Here is a 16,692-nt window from a genome sequence, read left to right as displayed (position 1 = left end):
GTTATCTTTTCTCCCATTCTCTCCGCCCAGCTGGCCGCGGTGGCGGTGTCGGGCTATTACTTTCGCCCTCTTGCAGTTTTCAACCTCTCCTTCTACCAGAGTCTTACTATTTCTCATCCTTTGAAGTCCACCATCCGTCTATTCTACCCGCTGCCATTCAGAGTTGCAGTCATTTACCGCCCCCCCTAATATGTCCCTCCCTTCCTTCCTTACCGACTTCGATGCCTGGCTCTCCGTTTTTCTTGAGCCCTCATCCCCATCCCTCATTCTTGGTGATTACACTGATAACCCTTCCGACTCGTACGCTTCTCAATTCCTCACTCTAACCTCCTCCTTCAACCTCCTACTGAGCTCCACCACCCCCACTCACCGATCTGGCCACTGTCTTGATCTCGTCCTCTCTTCTACCTGCTCACCCTCCAATTTCTGCGCCTCTGCTCTTCCTCTCTCTGACCACCACCTGATCACCTTCACACTTCATCACCCTCCCCCTCAGTCCCGCCCAATACTAACCACTACTTCTAGGAATCTCCAGGCAGTCGACCCTCCTACCTTATCCTCTACTATCTCTGATCTCCTCCCTTCTATCATGTCCTCCGAGACTGTCGACAAGGCTGTTTCCACATACAATGCCACCCTCTCCTCTGCTCTCGATGCCCTTGCACCGTCCATCTCCCGTCCCATGAGGCGTACTAATCCCCAGCCCTGGCTGACCCCTTGCACCCGATACCTTCGCTCCTGCGCCTGATTGGCTGAACGCTTCTGGAGGAAATCTTGCACCCACACCGATTTCATTCATTATAAATTCATGTTATCTTCCCTCTCCTTCTCTGCGCATATCCAGCAGATAGCCAAGACCTGTCGCTTCTTCCTCTATAACATCAGCAAAATTCACCCCTTCCTGTCTGAGCACACCACCCGAACTCTCATCCATTCTCTCATTACCTCTCGCCTTGACTACTGCAACCTACTCCTCACTGGCCTCCCAATTTGCCACCTATCCCTCCTTCAGTCCATTCAAAACTCTGCTGCACGTCTTATCTTCCACCTGATCCGGTACACTCATATCACCCCTCTCCTCAAGTCACTTCACTGGCTTCCGATCAGGTACCGCATACAGTTTAAGCTTCTCCTTTTAACCTACAAATGCACTCGATCTACAGCCCCTCCCTACCTCTCTACCCTCATCTCCCCTTACATTCCTACCGGTAACCTCCGTTCTCAAGACAAATCCCTCCTGTCAGTACCCTTCTCCACCACCGCCAACTCCAGGCTCCGCCCTTTCTGCCTCGCCTCACCCCATGCCTGGAATAATCTCCCTGAGCCCATACGCCAGGCCCCCTCCCTGCCCATCTTCAAAACCTTGCTCAAAACCCACCTCTTCAATGTCGCCTTTGGCACCTAACCATCATACCTCTATTCAGGAAACCTGGACTGCCCCTACTTGACATTTCGCCCTTTAGATTGTAAGCTCCTTGGAGCAGGGACTGTCCTTTATGTCAATTTATGTTCATCTGTACAGCGCTGCGAAACCCTAGTAGCGCTCTTGAAATGTTAAGTAGTAGTAGTAGTAGTAGTGGTCCTTGCCAGCCACTCGAACCCAAGGGCTCAACCCTTGGGGGGGGGGGGCAGTGGGTGAAGCTGTACGGACCAGTCCAGTGTGCTCCAGTCTGGTGTGCTCCAGTCCAGTGTGTTCCGGTCCGGTGTGTGCCAGTCCAGTGTTCCGGTGCTGTGTCCTCCAGTCCGGGGATTTCAGTCCTTGTGTTCCGGCTCGCTGGGCGGTGCCTGCAGTCCTTGCCAGTGCCGGTGTGCTTGCCCAATGTTGGTTGGGGGGTTTTGCCTGCTGCTGCCGCTCCTTGGCAGCAGCCCAAAGGCTCACATTTGCTCCAAAGCCCAGCCCCGCGGGCTCTGAACCTGAGAACCTGACACTGTGATTGTGAAGATATGTTCTGATGAAAGTTTGTGAGTTATAATGTCCAATGTATGTCCTTTTTTGTGGGTGGGTTACATTCCACTATTCACCCTCCTCAATTGAGAAAAATGGCCACCTAACCCTATATTCATTTTCCATTCATTAACCAGATCTTAATCCATAAGAGAACATTGCCTCCTATCCCATGACTTTATTTTTCACAGGAGTCTGTCATGAGGAATTTTGGCCAAAGGTGGAGCTGTTGAGTGCAAATACCTTAATGCAACAAAAGACAGAATCCAGCCAGGGACTTATCCACCAACCCGTTCTATAAGGGAAAATGTAGCACTGGATAATCTAGAACCACAGAGGATTGAGAGATAGGGTTGTGCAGGCAAAAATATTTCATTTTGTTTAATTTCCTGTGGGTTGTTTATAGATTTTTTCAGCTTTCTGCAAATCACCCCCAACTCAACTGATCACAACCTAAATCCCTGATGGCAAAGTGCATCCCCCTTACAGCATCACCGAACTCATCCCCTACCAATCTGGCAACAAAAGTTGGCAATGTTCATCCTTTCCCAAAATCTGAGTCATTCTATCCTGTCCCTGCAATTTACTGGGGATATTTGTGGTATACGTTTGAGGCAAGAGCAACCTCACTCTGTTCACAGCCCCATTGCGTTGAAGCAAAGGTAGTTATGATCACTGGACGGGACTCTTTGGAGTAGGGAGAAGGGCATCCCCAAACCTCAGGATCGTGGCAGTAAGAAGCATTGAAACAGAGAAAAAATGAAGGCAAATAAAGACCCTGTGGCCTAACCAGTTACAACGTCTTCCAGATTGCATAGAAGTAGGCTGCTCTCTTCGAACAAGGGATAAAGTTGTTTCCTTGAGGAGCAGAGAAATGAATCCTCAGAAACCACTGGAAACACGTTATAGGGAACCTCTAATGCAGAGCTGCCAAGTTACCCAGTTCCAGGAGGGAAACGTTTGGCCAATCCTGGTTTGGAATTTAAACCCTAAAGCATTGTGGGATATATAGTCAATGATTCTACCCTTTAAAATCCAGGCTGCAGACCCTGTAATATATTAGGAAGTAAAATAAAAGTAGAAACCAGTTTCATACCCACAGTCAGAGAGAGGAGAAATATTGGGCTTAACCACTGCCCAAAGGGTTTCACCATAAAAGAGAGGGTAAGGATTTTCACAACTATACCCTCTGTGAAGAAGGGTGGAAGATGCTTGAGAATGAGGTGGAGATTGTTTATGTACAGCCTCTGGGGTATTCCTCAGTCCTGTCAATCTGAGATGCTTGCTACAGATATTAACCTCATTGTATTTAGACAACAATAAGACAATCACTGAATGATGCTGCAAAGGTTTTATTTACTCTACTAGAAAGTAACCAGAGCTCCGGTAATGTCACCGGGAGTCCCTGGAGGGCTGTGGGAGTAGAGGGTACAGGGGAGGTGTCCTCAAGCGGGAGAAAGACTTCTGAATTTCAACAGTGAGGCTGGTCCAAAATCAAGTACAGGTCCGGTTCACTAGAGGAGGAGAGAGAGGTGGAAAAGCATGAGCAGAACCAGGGGGAATATCTCGCCCCCACCTCACAACATCATATAGAGCACTAACACTCCTACCTAGACCCTGAAACTCAGAACAGTGGAAGGAGTTCCTGATATGTCCTCAGCTAAGTAGAGTCACAGAGCTCAGAGCAGGAGTTATTAAAACAAACTTGGCTACAGTCCCAGTAAAGAGTCCTCAGAGGAGTCTCAAGTTACAGTAGAGAACATTTTGAAGAGTCCCAACCTTATTAATTTTTGAAATATGACCTATTAGATCCCACAACTGCCCTCATTAATAAGTCCTGTGACTCTAAAAAGGGCTTCAGTTTATCCTTTATTGAAGGGGAGTGTTCTGGATCTTACTCAGATTGAGAGCTATCGTCCTATTTCATCTTTGACATCATAAATATTGCTTAACAGGTTGTATTCCTTAGGTATTCAGGGTAGTGTGTTGGTTCTGCTCTATTCTATAGAGCCTTTTAAGGATGGTCTGTTATCACAACAGGTGTCTCTCATGGTTCCACCATTTCTGCGATATTTAATATTTAATGCCAATCTGTTGTGTATTGCCATGATCGGAAGTCCATTATCATCTTGTAGCATGATACCAGAGTTGTTTAAATATTTTGTTAGGTCAGATACAAAGATAAAAGGTACTGAAGCAAAGAGATTTCAAGTTCCTCTTCTCCTCCCACCTGGAAAACTGAACAAAAGCTTGGCTGGGTGTGAATCAGCATAATAAAAGCTCAAAGATGGAACAGCAGACACAGAGACTGGGGGTTTGTGAAACCCCCAGACAAAGAAACATATACAGAAAGCCATTTGCCAGCAGGAAGCAAAGTTGCCAGGTGGGCGGTTTTACCGCCCAGTTGGGCGGGTTTCGCCAGCGGCGGCGGGAAAATTTCACCGGCCACGGGATGCGGTTTTTTGGGCGGTTTTCCTGTCGCCACTGTGCGAGTTTGGCGTTTTTTTCCGGGGCTTCTGTTGGTCCAGTTCGGTCCAATAGAAGCTTTTCCGGGGCTTCTATTGGTCCAATTTGATCCAATAGAAGCTTTTCTGGGCCGGGGTTTTCATCAGGGATGACGGGGCGGGGCTAGTGGTGGGAGGCGGGGTTAGTGATGCGGGGGGGGGGGCGGGGTTGGTGACGTGGGGCGTGGTTCGGTGACGCGGGAGACGGGGATTGGCTAGGAACGCCACTGATTGTAAATAAATGGTCTTTTATGTTCTGAGCACATGTTCTTAAACCTTGCAGTGCAGATTAATGTAATTCAACAAATATAATATTTAATTCCCCCTTATTCTTGCAATTGCACTTAGGGAATAGAAATCCACGGGAGATGTATGTGTTAGGCTGTGAGAGTCTGATAGGTACGGACGGGGAGAGGGATCTTGGGGTGATAGTATCTGAGGATTTGAAGGCGACGAAACAGTGTGACAAGGCGGTGGCCGTAGCCAGAAGGTTGTTAGGCTGTATAGAGAGAGGTGTGACCAGCAGAAGAAAGGGGGTGTTGATGCCCCTGTATGTCGTTGGTGAGGCCCCACCTGGAGTATTGTGTTCAGTTTTGAAGGCCGTATCTTGTTAACGATGTAAAAAGAATTGAAGCGGTGCAAAGAAAAGCTACGAGAATGGTATGGGATTTGTGTTACAAGAAGTGTGAGGAGAGACTTGCAGACCTGAACATGTATACCCTGGAGGAAAGGAGAAACAGGAGTGATATGATACAGACGTTCAAATATCTGAAAGGTGTTAATCCGCAAATGAACCTTTTCCGGAGATGGGAAGGCGGTAGAACTAAAGGACATGAAATGAGATTGAAGGGGGGCAGACTCAAGAAGAATGTCAGGAAGTGTTTTTTCATGGAGAGGGTGGTGGATGCTTGGAATGCCCTTCCGCGGGAGGTGGTGGAGATGAAAACAGTAACGGAATTCAAACATGTGTGGGATAAACATAAAGGAATCCTGCTCGGAAGAAAGGGATCCCCAGAAGCTTAGCCAAGATTGGGAGGCAGAACCGGTGGTGGGAGGCGGGGCTTGTGGTTGGGAGGCGGGGCTAATGATGGGCAGACTTATACGGTCTGTGCCCTGACAATGGCAGATACAAATCAAGGTAAGGTATACATAAAAAGTAGCACATATGAGTTTGTCTTGTTGGGCAGACTGGATGGACCGTGCAGGTCTTTTTCTGCCGTCATCTACTATGTTAATTGGATTTCTCCTTCTTCCTATATTTTCAAAATTAAATCTCAGTTCACTTGTGTGGTAAACAGGAGTTTCAGAAAAAGTGTGAATTGTCTCTCTCTCTTCCTCAATTTCCTGTATTAAGTTGTTTCCTTCTTCAAGAGATCTCTCCTTTAGAAGTTGTCTTTCATCGATTTGACTACCTACAGCAGGAACCTGGACTGTGCCAAGCTAAAGAAACTTCCTACCCTCTAATTTTCCTGACTCAAATTATTAAACTGAAAATTTATAGCCCTATCTATGTAGATGGAGAGCACTTCTTCCCTTTTGAAGCTCCTAAAATGAATGAAACTCTCTCACTCACACACTCATAGATGCATTCCCCTCTCTACTCAGTAAGTTTACTAATCTGGCTAATTCAAAATGTGAGCAAAGTCTTTTTTGAACTTACAGGATTTAAACACTCTTAAACTGAAATTCTCCCTTTTCTATTTTTCATAAGCTTCAATTAATCCTGAAATATTCAGATCCTTTTCTCAGAAGAAACCTCAAACTTGTAAATCTCCACCAATCTCTTTTCACACATATAAGGCACTCTTTTATAATTTCAGTCAACTTAGATCAAACAACAATTCTTTCTTTCAATTCTTACACACACGGAGCTCACAGCCAGGGTTGCCAGGTGGAAAATTTTTTTCCCACCCAAACGAGCCCAAATCCAGCCCAAAACCCGCCCAAAGTCAAACCCCGCCCCTGACACCCCCACCCCCGCGTCATCACCCCTGCCCCCGCTGTCATCAACCCCGCCCCCGCCGTCATCGGCCCTGCCTCCCCCGTCACTAACCACGCCCAGAACGTCACTAACCCCCGCCCAAAACGTCACTAACCCCGCCCCCGCGGCAGAAAAAACCGCTTAAAAAACCGCCCAAAAGACCCAAAACAAGCCCAAAAAACCGCAACCCGCCGCGGGCAAAAATTTCCCGTGGCGGGTCGCGGAAAACCGCCCAATTGGCAACACTGCTCACAGCTGCATCTGTGTCTTGGCCAAATCGTCAGTTGCTCTCCCCTCTCTGTTCCTGGGCAGATTTCTAACAGGAGCTGATCATCCAATCAGAAAGCTCTATTTGATTGCAGATTAACATACAGACACTCTAATGGGAATTTTTAGTCAAAAACACTAGATAAACCCTTCGTTTTTGTATCAAACTTCACATTTTGGATCAGAGCCATGCCCTAACATAAAGGATGTAAACATTCCCATCAATGTTTACCCACAAATATGCAAATGAGAACCTCCCAAAAACGGACTAATTTGCATAAGGCTTGAGCAAATTTGAGTACATAGCATACCAATCCCATTTCCTAGCACCTAAATTCTGCAATTAGATTTAATGCAAATACTTTTAAAACTTCTTTTAGCACTTTTAAAATCTCAGGTGTCAGTGCAGGTCTCCTTGGAATGAATTGCTCATGTGCAGGAATTCATCCTAATTAAACATCTCCCTGGCAACCCAGGACACCTCCATCCGACCCCCCTGCTCTCCCAGCAGTAAGGTAAACAAATTAAACCAATTCCTACAACTATGGAATTTATTAATTTCATTTATCTGAGAGAACTAAGCAGGACTGTGAGATTTTCATGTACATACTACCTAGTTGTATAAATGGTAATGGAGTTACACTAATTCACATTCTATTGGTCTGGTGTCCTTTTCCTGCTTCCCTGGGTTTCCATCTCAGTCAGATTTAGCCTCCTTTGGGCTGTGGTGTCAGGAACCTTCATTCAGGTGTTGCTCCCTGAGGTTTAATCTCCCTCACTGGTAACCCCATTTCCATCCCACCCACCCATTTCAGCTCCAAAACTCTGCCTGGGAGCCACAGATGCAGGTCCAGGGATACCCTGAATTATTTTCTTTCTACAGAGCTCAATACTCACATTTTCTCTCATGGTAGACTAGAAGATTCTCCCGTATACATTGCACAACAACAATCCAGAGCTTCTCTAAATGGTAATTGGTTCTCATATTTAGTTATGTACCTATAAGACACAGAGATTGAGGTTTGTACACAGAACACACACCAACCCTCGCCGATGACAGAACATGGGGCCAAAATTAGGAATGTTTTGCGCAATAACAATGATGGGCCCTGACGCAGCTTTATGAAACATGTCATGTTGGCTCAAGTCCAAAATATATAATCAACAAGCTTTAAGATATGTGAAGTATGAATTTTAAAATAATTATGACAAGATAAGTTTTGATATTTTGGATTTCTGTGATAAATTTGGGACCGAAGATGAGACAAGTGAGTTGTCGTTATCAAGAATATTTTGTCTGTTCTGGAGTCTATACAGGGGAGAATGTTTCCTCTTACAGCTTACTAAAAAAATGATTCAGATCCTGGTATCACCTCAGTGGCAGCAACACACAGTCCCTCCACTGCCAACTACTTGCCAACTACTTGTCAAGCAAACCACAACCCTGCAAGGAAGGTTATTCCGAGTCTGTAAACCTTCCAAACCAGATTCATACCATCTCCACATCATGCCCCACTCTTCTACAACTTGTCTCAATTTCCCCAGGCATCTAATCACACTTGCAGATGCGACAGGGGTGGTTACACAAGGCCCCATGCTCCTTGGGGCCTTGCATCTTTGCTACGCCTGTCCTCCTGTCTCGGAACACCTTCCTTCTCCGTACCTTAATGTGCATCTACATTTCCTTTTGATGCCACTTACTGTTTCTGCAAGGGTAGGAAGAGACTCTGGGCTCAGCAGCTGATGGGATATGAAAATCACTGCTGCTGTATGCCACTTTCTACTGAAATGTGGTGGATGTACATCAAAATATGGGTAGAAGTGGGGTTTCGAGAGCTTTGAGCCTCCTTTTACACTCTGATAATAGCTTATGGTGGTGGGCGCTGGTAGGGGTCTGCATAGGGCCCCCCAATTGCTAAGACCGGTCATGGATGCATACTTCCTCTTGCCTTGTGGGCAGGGACTGAGAGGAAACTTGCCGTGCACTTAAATGTGAGACCTGGCAGCACAACACTGTACTTTTCACTGCTGACCCTATCAGAGACACACAGAGGATCTGCGATGAGAAGGGCAGACAATGAGGGAGTGTTAAGAAAAGGAGATGCTGGACTGAGGGGACAGAGAGGGAAGCTGCTGAGCCAACAGAGGAGAGATGCTGGATAAAGGGAAGGAGAGAGAGGGGGAGAAAAGGAAACTGATGATTGCATTTGATAGGGTGGTAGAGGGTCTGATGCTAGGGTTGAGGATGGGAGAAAAGGGCCGATGGTGGCAGATCTAATATAATCTAATGTCAAGTTTATATACCACACAAATCCCAACATGATATTCTAGGCAGTTTACAATACAAGAAGTTGTACAGAAGCAGGATAGAACAGAACAGTAGGATTAACAAAAGGTCTTCAATTTCTTATACAACCATCCATAGTTACCTAACGGCAGTGCTTTTTTTGTAGAAAAAAAGGTGCCGGTACTCATTATGGGCGGGGTCACCACATATGGCTCCACCCCTATGATAGCCACACCCACATTAACCACACCCCCTACACCAGCCATGGCGCATATAAACAGACATCATTGAAAATATTACAGTACTATAGGAGAAAAAAAATATCGTGATTTTTTTTCATTATAAATAATCAATGTAAGCTCTTACAGCTCCAGTATACCCAGTGCAAAATAAGACAGCCAATGTAAATTCTCAAATTGGACATATTACAAACACTAAAATGAAAATAAAATGATTTTTTTCTACCTTTGTTGTCTGGTGACTGTTTTTCTTTCCATATTGGTCCCAGTCTGTGATTCTCCTTTCCTTTGTTTTCGCTTAACTCTTCTGTGCCATTTGTCATTTTTGTCTCCTTTTTCTTTGCTTTCTTCAATATTTTTCAGGCTCTCTCTGTCCAGATTTAATTCATTCTTACTATCCATTCTTTAATTTCATTCATCTACCTGTGGCTTTTCATCTTTTCCTCACCCTTGTTCTCCCCATGCCCTTCCTCTTATTCTCCAGTCTTTCTCTATTCCCCTTTTCCATCCAGCAGCTCTGCTTTCTCTCCCCTGTTTCTTTCTGCATTCTTCCATCCAGCGTCTTCCCTCTTTCTCTCCCCATCTTTCCGTTTTCCCTCTCTGTCTCCCCATCCTTCCATCTGTTTTTCCCCCTCTCTCCCCATCCTTCCATCTGTTTTCCCCCTCTCTTTCCCCATCCTTCCATCTGTTTTCCCCCTCTCTTTCCCCATCCTTCCGTTTTCCCTCTCTCTTTCCCCATCCTTCCATCTGTTTTTCCCTCTCTCCCCAATCCTTCCATCTGTGTTTTTCCCTCTCTCTCCCCATCCTTCCATCTGTTTTTCCCCTCTCTCCCCAATCCTTCCATCTGTTTTCCCCTCTCTCTCCCCAATCCTCCCTCTCTCTTTCCCCATCCTTCCATCTGTTTTTCCCTCTCTCCCCAATCCTTCCATCTGTGTTTTTCCCTCTCTCTCCCCATCCTTCCATCTGTTTTCCCCTCTCTCCCCAATCCTTCCATCTGTTTTTCCCCTCTCTCCCCAATCCTTCCATCTGTTTCCCCTCTCTCTCCCCAATCCTTCCCTCTGTTGTTTTCCCCTCTCTCTCCCCAATCCTTCCCTCTTTTGGTTTCCCTCTCCCTGCCAAGTTTCCCGCGAACGGCGCGAAGTCGCGACGCACGCGGCACCAGCCCCTATTTCCGGCCGCTGCTGCTTCTCCTGTTGAGCAGCAGCGGCCGCTACACAAAGAAAAAGTTTAAAAAAAATTGAAACCTGGCTGAAACGCGGCACCCCGGCACTGTAGACAGCCATTAGGCATTGGCTGTTGCCCCGCAGCCGCTCCTCCTCTTGCCTCTACGTCACTGCCCCTGGAGGAAGACCCCGGAGGAGCGCAGTGACGTAGAGGCGAGAGGAGGAGCGGCTGCGGGGCAACAGCCAATGCCTAATGGCTGTCTACAGTGCCGGGGTGCCGCGTTTCAGCCAGGTTTGAAGTTTTTTTTAAATCTTTTTCTTTGTGTAGCGGCCGCTGCTGCTCAACAGGAGAAGCAGCAGCGGCCGGAAATGGGGGCTGGCACTGCGTCCGTCACGGGGCGGGGGGAGCAAAAAAAAAAGGTGCCGGTACGCCGTACCGTTGCGTACCGGCACAAAAAAAGCACTGCCTAACGGTAAAGAATTCCATTCAGTAGTAGCATCAACCGGATGTTTAAATCTTATATTTCCAAAAACCGGGTACCTCAGTACTAAATTTTCCTGCATTCTGACAGAATTATTTAAAGTAAATGTGAAAAGATCTGAGTTAACAGTTCATAATTCCCATACAGCACTTGATAGACTAAACAAATAATTTTAAAAATGATTCATGCAGGAGTGGAAGTTAGTCGGATCTGATGTGGGGTCTGGGAGAAAGGGGAGATAACTGCAGACCTGAGGATTGGATAAGGGGGCTGAAGTGGGAGATTGCAGAGAGATGAGAGAAGAGGTGAGTAGAGAGGAGAGATAATTGGAAGGAATAAAGGTGCAGAAAAGAAAGGGTGGTGAAGAAACAGAATCAAGAAAGAGGTTAGGGTAGGGACAATACAAGTGACTGACAGATGTACTTACTTTATAGGGACACATATTCTACATGAATTGTCCAAGATTTCCGGGTGAAAGTCACATTTAGGGTTCTTTATTAAGCCATCAAATCTGAGGGGAGATATGATACAAGTTTATAAAATACTGAGTGGAGTGGAATGGGTAGAGGTGAATTGCTCGTTTACTCTTTCCAAAAATATTAGGACTAGGGGGCATGCAATATAGCTACTAAGTAATAAATTTAAAAAGAATCATAGAAGATATTTCTTCACTCAATGTGTAATTAAACTCTGGAATTTGTTTCTAGGGTAAAAGCAGTTAGCTTAGCAGGGTTTATAAATGTTTTGGATAGTTTTCTAAAAAAGAATCAATAAGCTAATATTAAGATGGACTTGGGAAAATCCAAAGCATATTCTAGGATAAGCAGAATAAAATTTGTTTTGCTCTTCTGGGATCTTGCCAGGTACTTGTGACCTGGATTGGCCATAGGATACTGGTCTTGATGGACCTTCTGTCTGTCCCAGTACAGCAATGCTTATGTTCTTATGTTCAAAATATTCTTATAATCTTACCTAGGTACACATAAATTGTCCAACATCAAGTCTACACAAATAATCTGTAAAGAATAAAAAGAAGAGTCAAAAGTCATAGGAATCCTCACATAGAAGGTGCCTGGGAGGGTTTGAGAATGTGGAGTGAGTAATAATTAGAGTGTTGAGGGTGTGAAGATGGGGAGATTTAGTATCCGAGGAGTCCTTAGACGTATGGGGTTATCTAAATTTATATCTACCTCGTGAGTCACTGCATGGTCAATCAGACTCTCTAAACCTAGAAAGAGGAAAAATAAAAATATTTAAATATCATAATTTGCTTGAATAACACTGAAAGCTACAACTCTGACAGTCTGCACCTCTCTTCCTAAAGTATTACAACATTCTTCTGAGGACCAGGTCTGGTTTAATGCTATATTGGACCTAGGGAAACATATATTTCTGAGCCCCACCCCATGACCCCTGCATTGATCTTTATTTATGATTTCTTCCCCACCCCAATATTTGATTAATATCTATATGCAATTGCCAGAACCCTAAGAAATCAAGATGGGAGAGTTAGAACAGATTGCACTAAATTAGATATAATTGTCATCTCTAAGACCTGGTAGAAGAATAACAATAGGACACTGTCATACCAGGATACAAATTATATCGTAGTGATAGGGTGGATCGAATTGGTGAAGTAGTCACTTTGCATGTTACGGAGGGCTGGAATCAAAACACATCTTGGAATCCCTATGGATTGAAATTCCATGTGTAAAGGGGAAAAGGATAGTGATTGAAGGGTACTACTGTCAACCTGGCCAGAATGGACAGATGGATGTAGAAATGTTATCAGAAATTAGAGAGACAAACAAACAAGACAACACAATAATAATGGGTGATTTCAATAACTCTGATATTGACTCAGTAAATATAACACCAGGGCAAAGTAACATAGAGGAGCATTTTTGAATGGGGACGCCCATCTCTGAGGATGTCTCCGCAAAGGGGCGGGGCATCCCGTAATATGGAAACAAGATGGCGTCCATCTTTCGTTTCGATAATACGGTCGGGGATGCCAAAATCTTAACATTTAGGTCGACCTAAGAGTTGGTCGACCTAAATGCTGAGGTCGCCAGCGTTAGACATGGGAGCCCTCAGTTTTTGCCGATAATGGAAACCGAGGGCACCCATCTCAAATACGACCAAATCCAAGGCATTTGGTCATGGGAGGGGCCAAGATTCATAGTGCACTGGTCCCCCTCACATGCCAGGACACCAACCGGGCACCCTAGGGGGCACTGCAGTGGACTTCACAAATTGATCCCAAGTACATAGCTCCCTTACCTTAGGTGCTGAGCCCCCCAACCCCCCCCCCAAAAAAAAAAACCCACTCCCCACAACTATCCACCACTACCATAGCCCTAAGGGGTGAAGGAGGGCACCTACATGTGGGTACAGTGGGTTTCGGGTGGGTTTTGGAGGGCTCCCATTTACCACCACAAGTGTAAGAGGTGGGGGGGATGGGCCTGGGTCCACCTGCCTGAAGTCCACTGCAGCCACCACAACTGCTCCAGGGACCTGCATACTGCTGTCAGGGAGCTGGGTATGACATTTGAGGCTGGCATAGAGTTGTTTTTATTTTTGGTGGGAGGGGGTTAGTGACCACTGGGGGAGTCAGGGGAGGTCATCCCCGATTCCCTCCAGTGGTCATCTGGTCTGTTCGGGCACTTTTTTTGACTTGGACCTGAAAAAAAGGGACCAAATAAAGCGGACCAAATTCTTGCTAGGGGCGCCCTTCTTTTTTCCATTATCAGCCGATGACGCCCATCTCTTCTCGGCCGATAAACATACCCCTATCCCGCCTTCGCTATGCCTCCGAATGCCCCCAGGAACTTTGGTCATCCCCGCGACGGACTGCAGTTGGGGGCGCCTGTTGGCACTGAAGTAGTGAGCCCTTGCGCCTTGACAGAGTGTGGAGGATCTGCGAAGCTCCGCACTCAGTCAGGCAGCCGGACGGACAACTCCTAGCTTCACCTGGGAAGCGACCACCGTTCCCCAGGAGTTGAGCTCCCAGGTGCAAGTGGCCCCCAGGACTTCCGGATACGGTCGGGGTTGGACGGCCACCCGCCGTGGCAGGCAGGAGTAGAACAGATCCGGAACACAGATTGGGTAGGCAGCCAGTAAAGAAGGCTCAAGTTCAATCTACAGGTCAGGGCAGGCAGCAAGCAGACAATGGTCAGGTTCAATCCAAGTCAGCATCAACAGGAAAGTAGGAAGAAGAATGTTCAATCACCAGCACCAACCTCTAACAAGATAGAAGCCGAAGCAAAGATGGTGTCACAGGCCAGCTCTTAAATAGGCCTCCAATCAGAGGATCCTGGTCACAGCTGAGAGGTGAGAGATCTCATAGGGCACGCCCAAAAGATATTCAAGATGGCTGCCTCGTTGATGAACTACCTAAGATGGCTGCTCCTCAAACAATCCTTCCAAGATGGCTGCCCCTCAGATGATCTTTCCAAAATGGTTGCTGCTCAGATGATCCTTCCAATATGGCCGCCACTAGAAGAACAAGGTAGGGAATGCAACAGCGCCCAAAATCGGCTGTCGATTATACCTAGGGTTACCATATGGCTCCAGAAAAAGGAGGACGGATTGAGCCAGCCGGGTTTTACTTCCATTGCTTTCCATTGAAAGCAATGGAAGTAAAACCCGGCCGGCTCAATTACTTCCATTGAAAGCAATGGAAGTAAAACCCGGCTGGCTCAATCCGTCCTCCTTTTTCTGGAGCCATATGGTAACCCTAATTATACCGATTTGGGCGCCTGCGGGAGAAGGACGCCCATCTCCCGATTTGTGTCGAAAGATGGGCGGCCTTCTCTTTCGACAATAAGCTGGATAGTAACATAATAAATGACAGCAGATAAAGTCTGCCCAGCACTGTCTGCTACTAAAAGTTCTGAAGATTCTGGAATCCCAATTAGTAGCAACATTCCATGTAGAATCCCAAAGAGTAACATAGTAAATGACGGCAGATAAAGACCTGTACGGTCCATCCAGTCTGCCCAACAAAATAAACTCATTTTTCATGGTCGGGTCGCTGAGAGCCAGAGCCGGGCCCGGGACAAGGCTGCCCCTGGCCCCCCCCCCACCCGAGGTCGCCGCCCACCCGAGTTCACCGCCCACCCGAGATCACCAGGCCCCCCCACCCGAGGTCGCTGGCCCCCCTCCACCCGCTATCGGGCCGGGCTCTCGGAACTAACCTTGAGCCTCCTTTCACTTCGCAGCAAGCAGCGGCAGGGCAGACCTCTCCTCTTTCCTTCCGTGCCCCGCCCTCGCGGACGTTACGTCAGAGATACCGGTGCCAGAAATGGTAATCAAAGCTGACGAGTCAGAGAAACTGAATGAAATCTCTATAAATAGTAGATATTATTATAAGGAACAAAATTACAGAGCATATTCGAAAGCATGGATTAATGAGACAAAGCAACATAGAATTACTGAAGGGAAATCTTGCCTCACCAATCTATTACATTTCTTTCAAGGGGTGAATAGACAATGTGGATAAAGATGAGCCAGTCGAAATTGTGTATCTGAATTTTGAAAAGTAGTTTGCCCAGCACCAACGTCAGGCCACGGTCTATAATTCCGGATCTCCTCTAGGACCTTTTTTTTTAAATTCAGCGTTACTTAGGGCACCCTCCAATCTTCGTGTACCTCACTCGATTTTAAAGATAAATGACCATGTTACTAATAAAAAGTACCTCATGAAAGACTCAAGAGGAAATTGGAAAGTCAGGGAAGGAGGTAGCTCCTATTATGGATTAAAAACTGGTTAAAAGATAGAAACAGAGAGTAGAGTTAACTGATCAGTATTCTCAATGTGCTGTGTCCGCTGGTTTTTTAACTGGTAGACCTGCCATCCAAATGGCAGATGACAAGTGCAAAGTGATGCATATGTGAAAAAGGAACCCGAACTATAGCAAATAGAATGATAGGTATTATTAGGAAAGGAATGGAAGCCAAAAATGAGGATGTTATAATGCCTTTGTTTCACTCCATAGTGCAACCGCACCTCGAATATTGTGTGCAATTCTGGTCACCACATCTCAAAAAAGATATAGTGGAATTAGAAAAGGTATAGAGAAGGGCAATGAAAATGATAAAGGGGTTGGAATGACTTCCCTAAGAGGAAAGGCTAAAGTGGCTAGAACTCTTCGAGGTCTATAAAATAATGAGTGGAGTGGAATGGCTAGATGTGAATCACTTCTTTCCAAAAAATACTGGACTTGGGGGCACACAATAAAGATACAAAGTAGTAAATTGAAAATGATTCAGAGAAAAAGTTTCTTCACTCAACGTGTAATAAACTCTGGAATTCGTTGCGAGGTGAATGTAGTAACAGCACTTAGCTTAGTATGGTTTTACAAAGGTTTGGATGGCTTCCTAAAAGAAGTCCATAGATCATTATTAAAATGGACTTGGGAAATCCACTGCTTATTTCTAGATAAGCAGCATAACATATATTGTACTGGTTTGGATCTTGCCAGGTACTTGATTTTTTCAGGATTTTATACACTTTTAAGAGGTGACTATACCTGGGAGGCTGGAAAGTGTCAGGGTGATCAGCAGAAAAGTGACAGCTCCCTCCCTGATCTAGCTCAGGAAGTCTTTCTCTCTTGTCTCTGAGTCTTCAGATTCTGCTCTGGATCTGCAAACTGTGATCCTATATAATCTGGAAGAGTCATTCCACCGTCCTGGGGGAAGAAACCAGAGGAAGGCGGAGATTGGTTCGCGTCTAGAATCCTCCTCTCTCAATTCAAATTATTTGAACGAGCCAAGAAATGGAACAAAGGAACAATTCAAACATAGGACTTAATGGCACTTT

At 45.9% G+C, this 16,692-nt stretch overlaps 1 long non-coding RNA gene across 2 annotated transcripts; it reads right to left on the bottom strand.

Annotated features, from left to right (window-relative positions):
• Nucleotides 1-3,277: 3,277 nt before the first annotated feature.
• Nucleotides 3,278-16,473, bottom strand: LOC115459149. 2 transcript variants are annotated; one of them, XR_003940209.1, is made up of 6 exons: nt 16,403-16,473; nt 12,059-12,096; nt 11,841-11,884; nt 11,296-11,379; nt 7,595-7,696; nt 3,278-3,459 (listed from the first exon to the last, which is right to left on the bottom strand). It is a non-coding gene; the product is annotated as an uncharacterized LOC115459149 (long non-coding RNA). The 2 variants fall into 2 exon arrangements; XR_003940210.1 differs by lacking the exons at nt 3,278-3,459; nt 7,595-7,696 and adding an exon at nt 9,554-9,593.
• Between the last annotated feature and the right edge of the window lie 219 nt (nt 16,474-16,692).

The sequence above is a fragment of the Microcaecilia unicolor genome, unplaced genomic scaffold (assembly GCF_901765095.1).
Source record: "Microcaecilia unicolor unplaced genomic scaffold, aMicUni1.1, whole genome shotgun sequence".
Taxonomy (NCBI): Eukaryota; Metazoa; Chordata; class Amphibia; order Gymnophiona; family Siphonopidae; genus Microcaecilia; species Microcaecilia unicolor.
The sequence above is the reverse complement of the archived record's forward strand: the minus strand, read 5'-3'. Positions and strand labels throughout refer to the sequence as shown.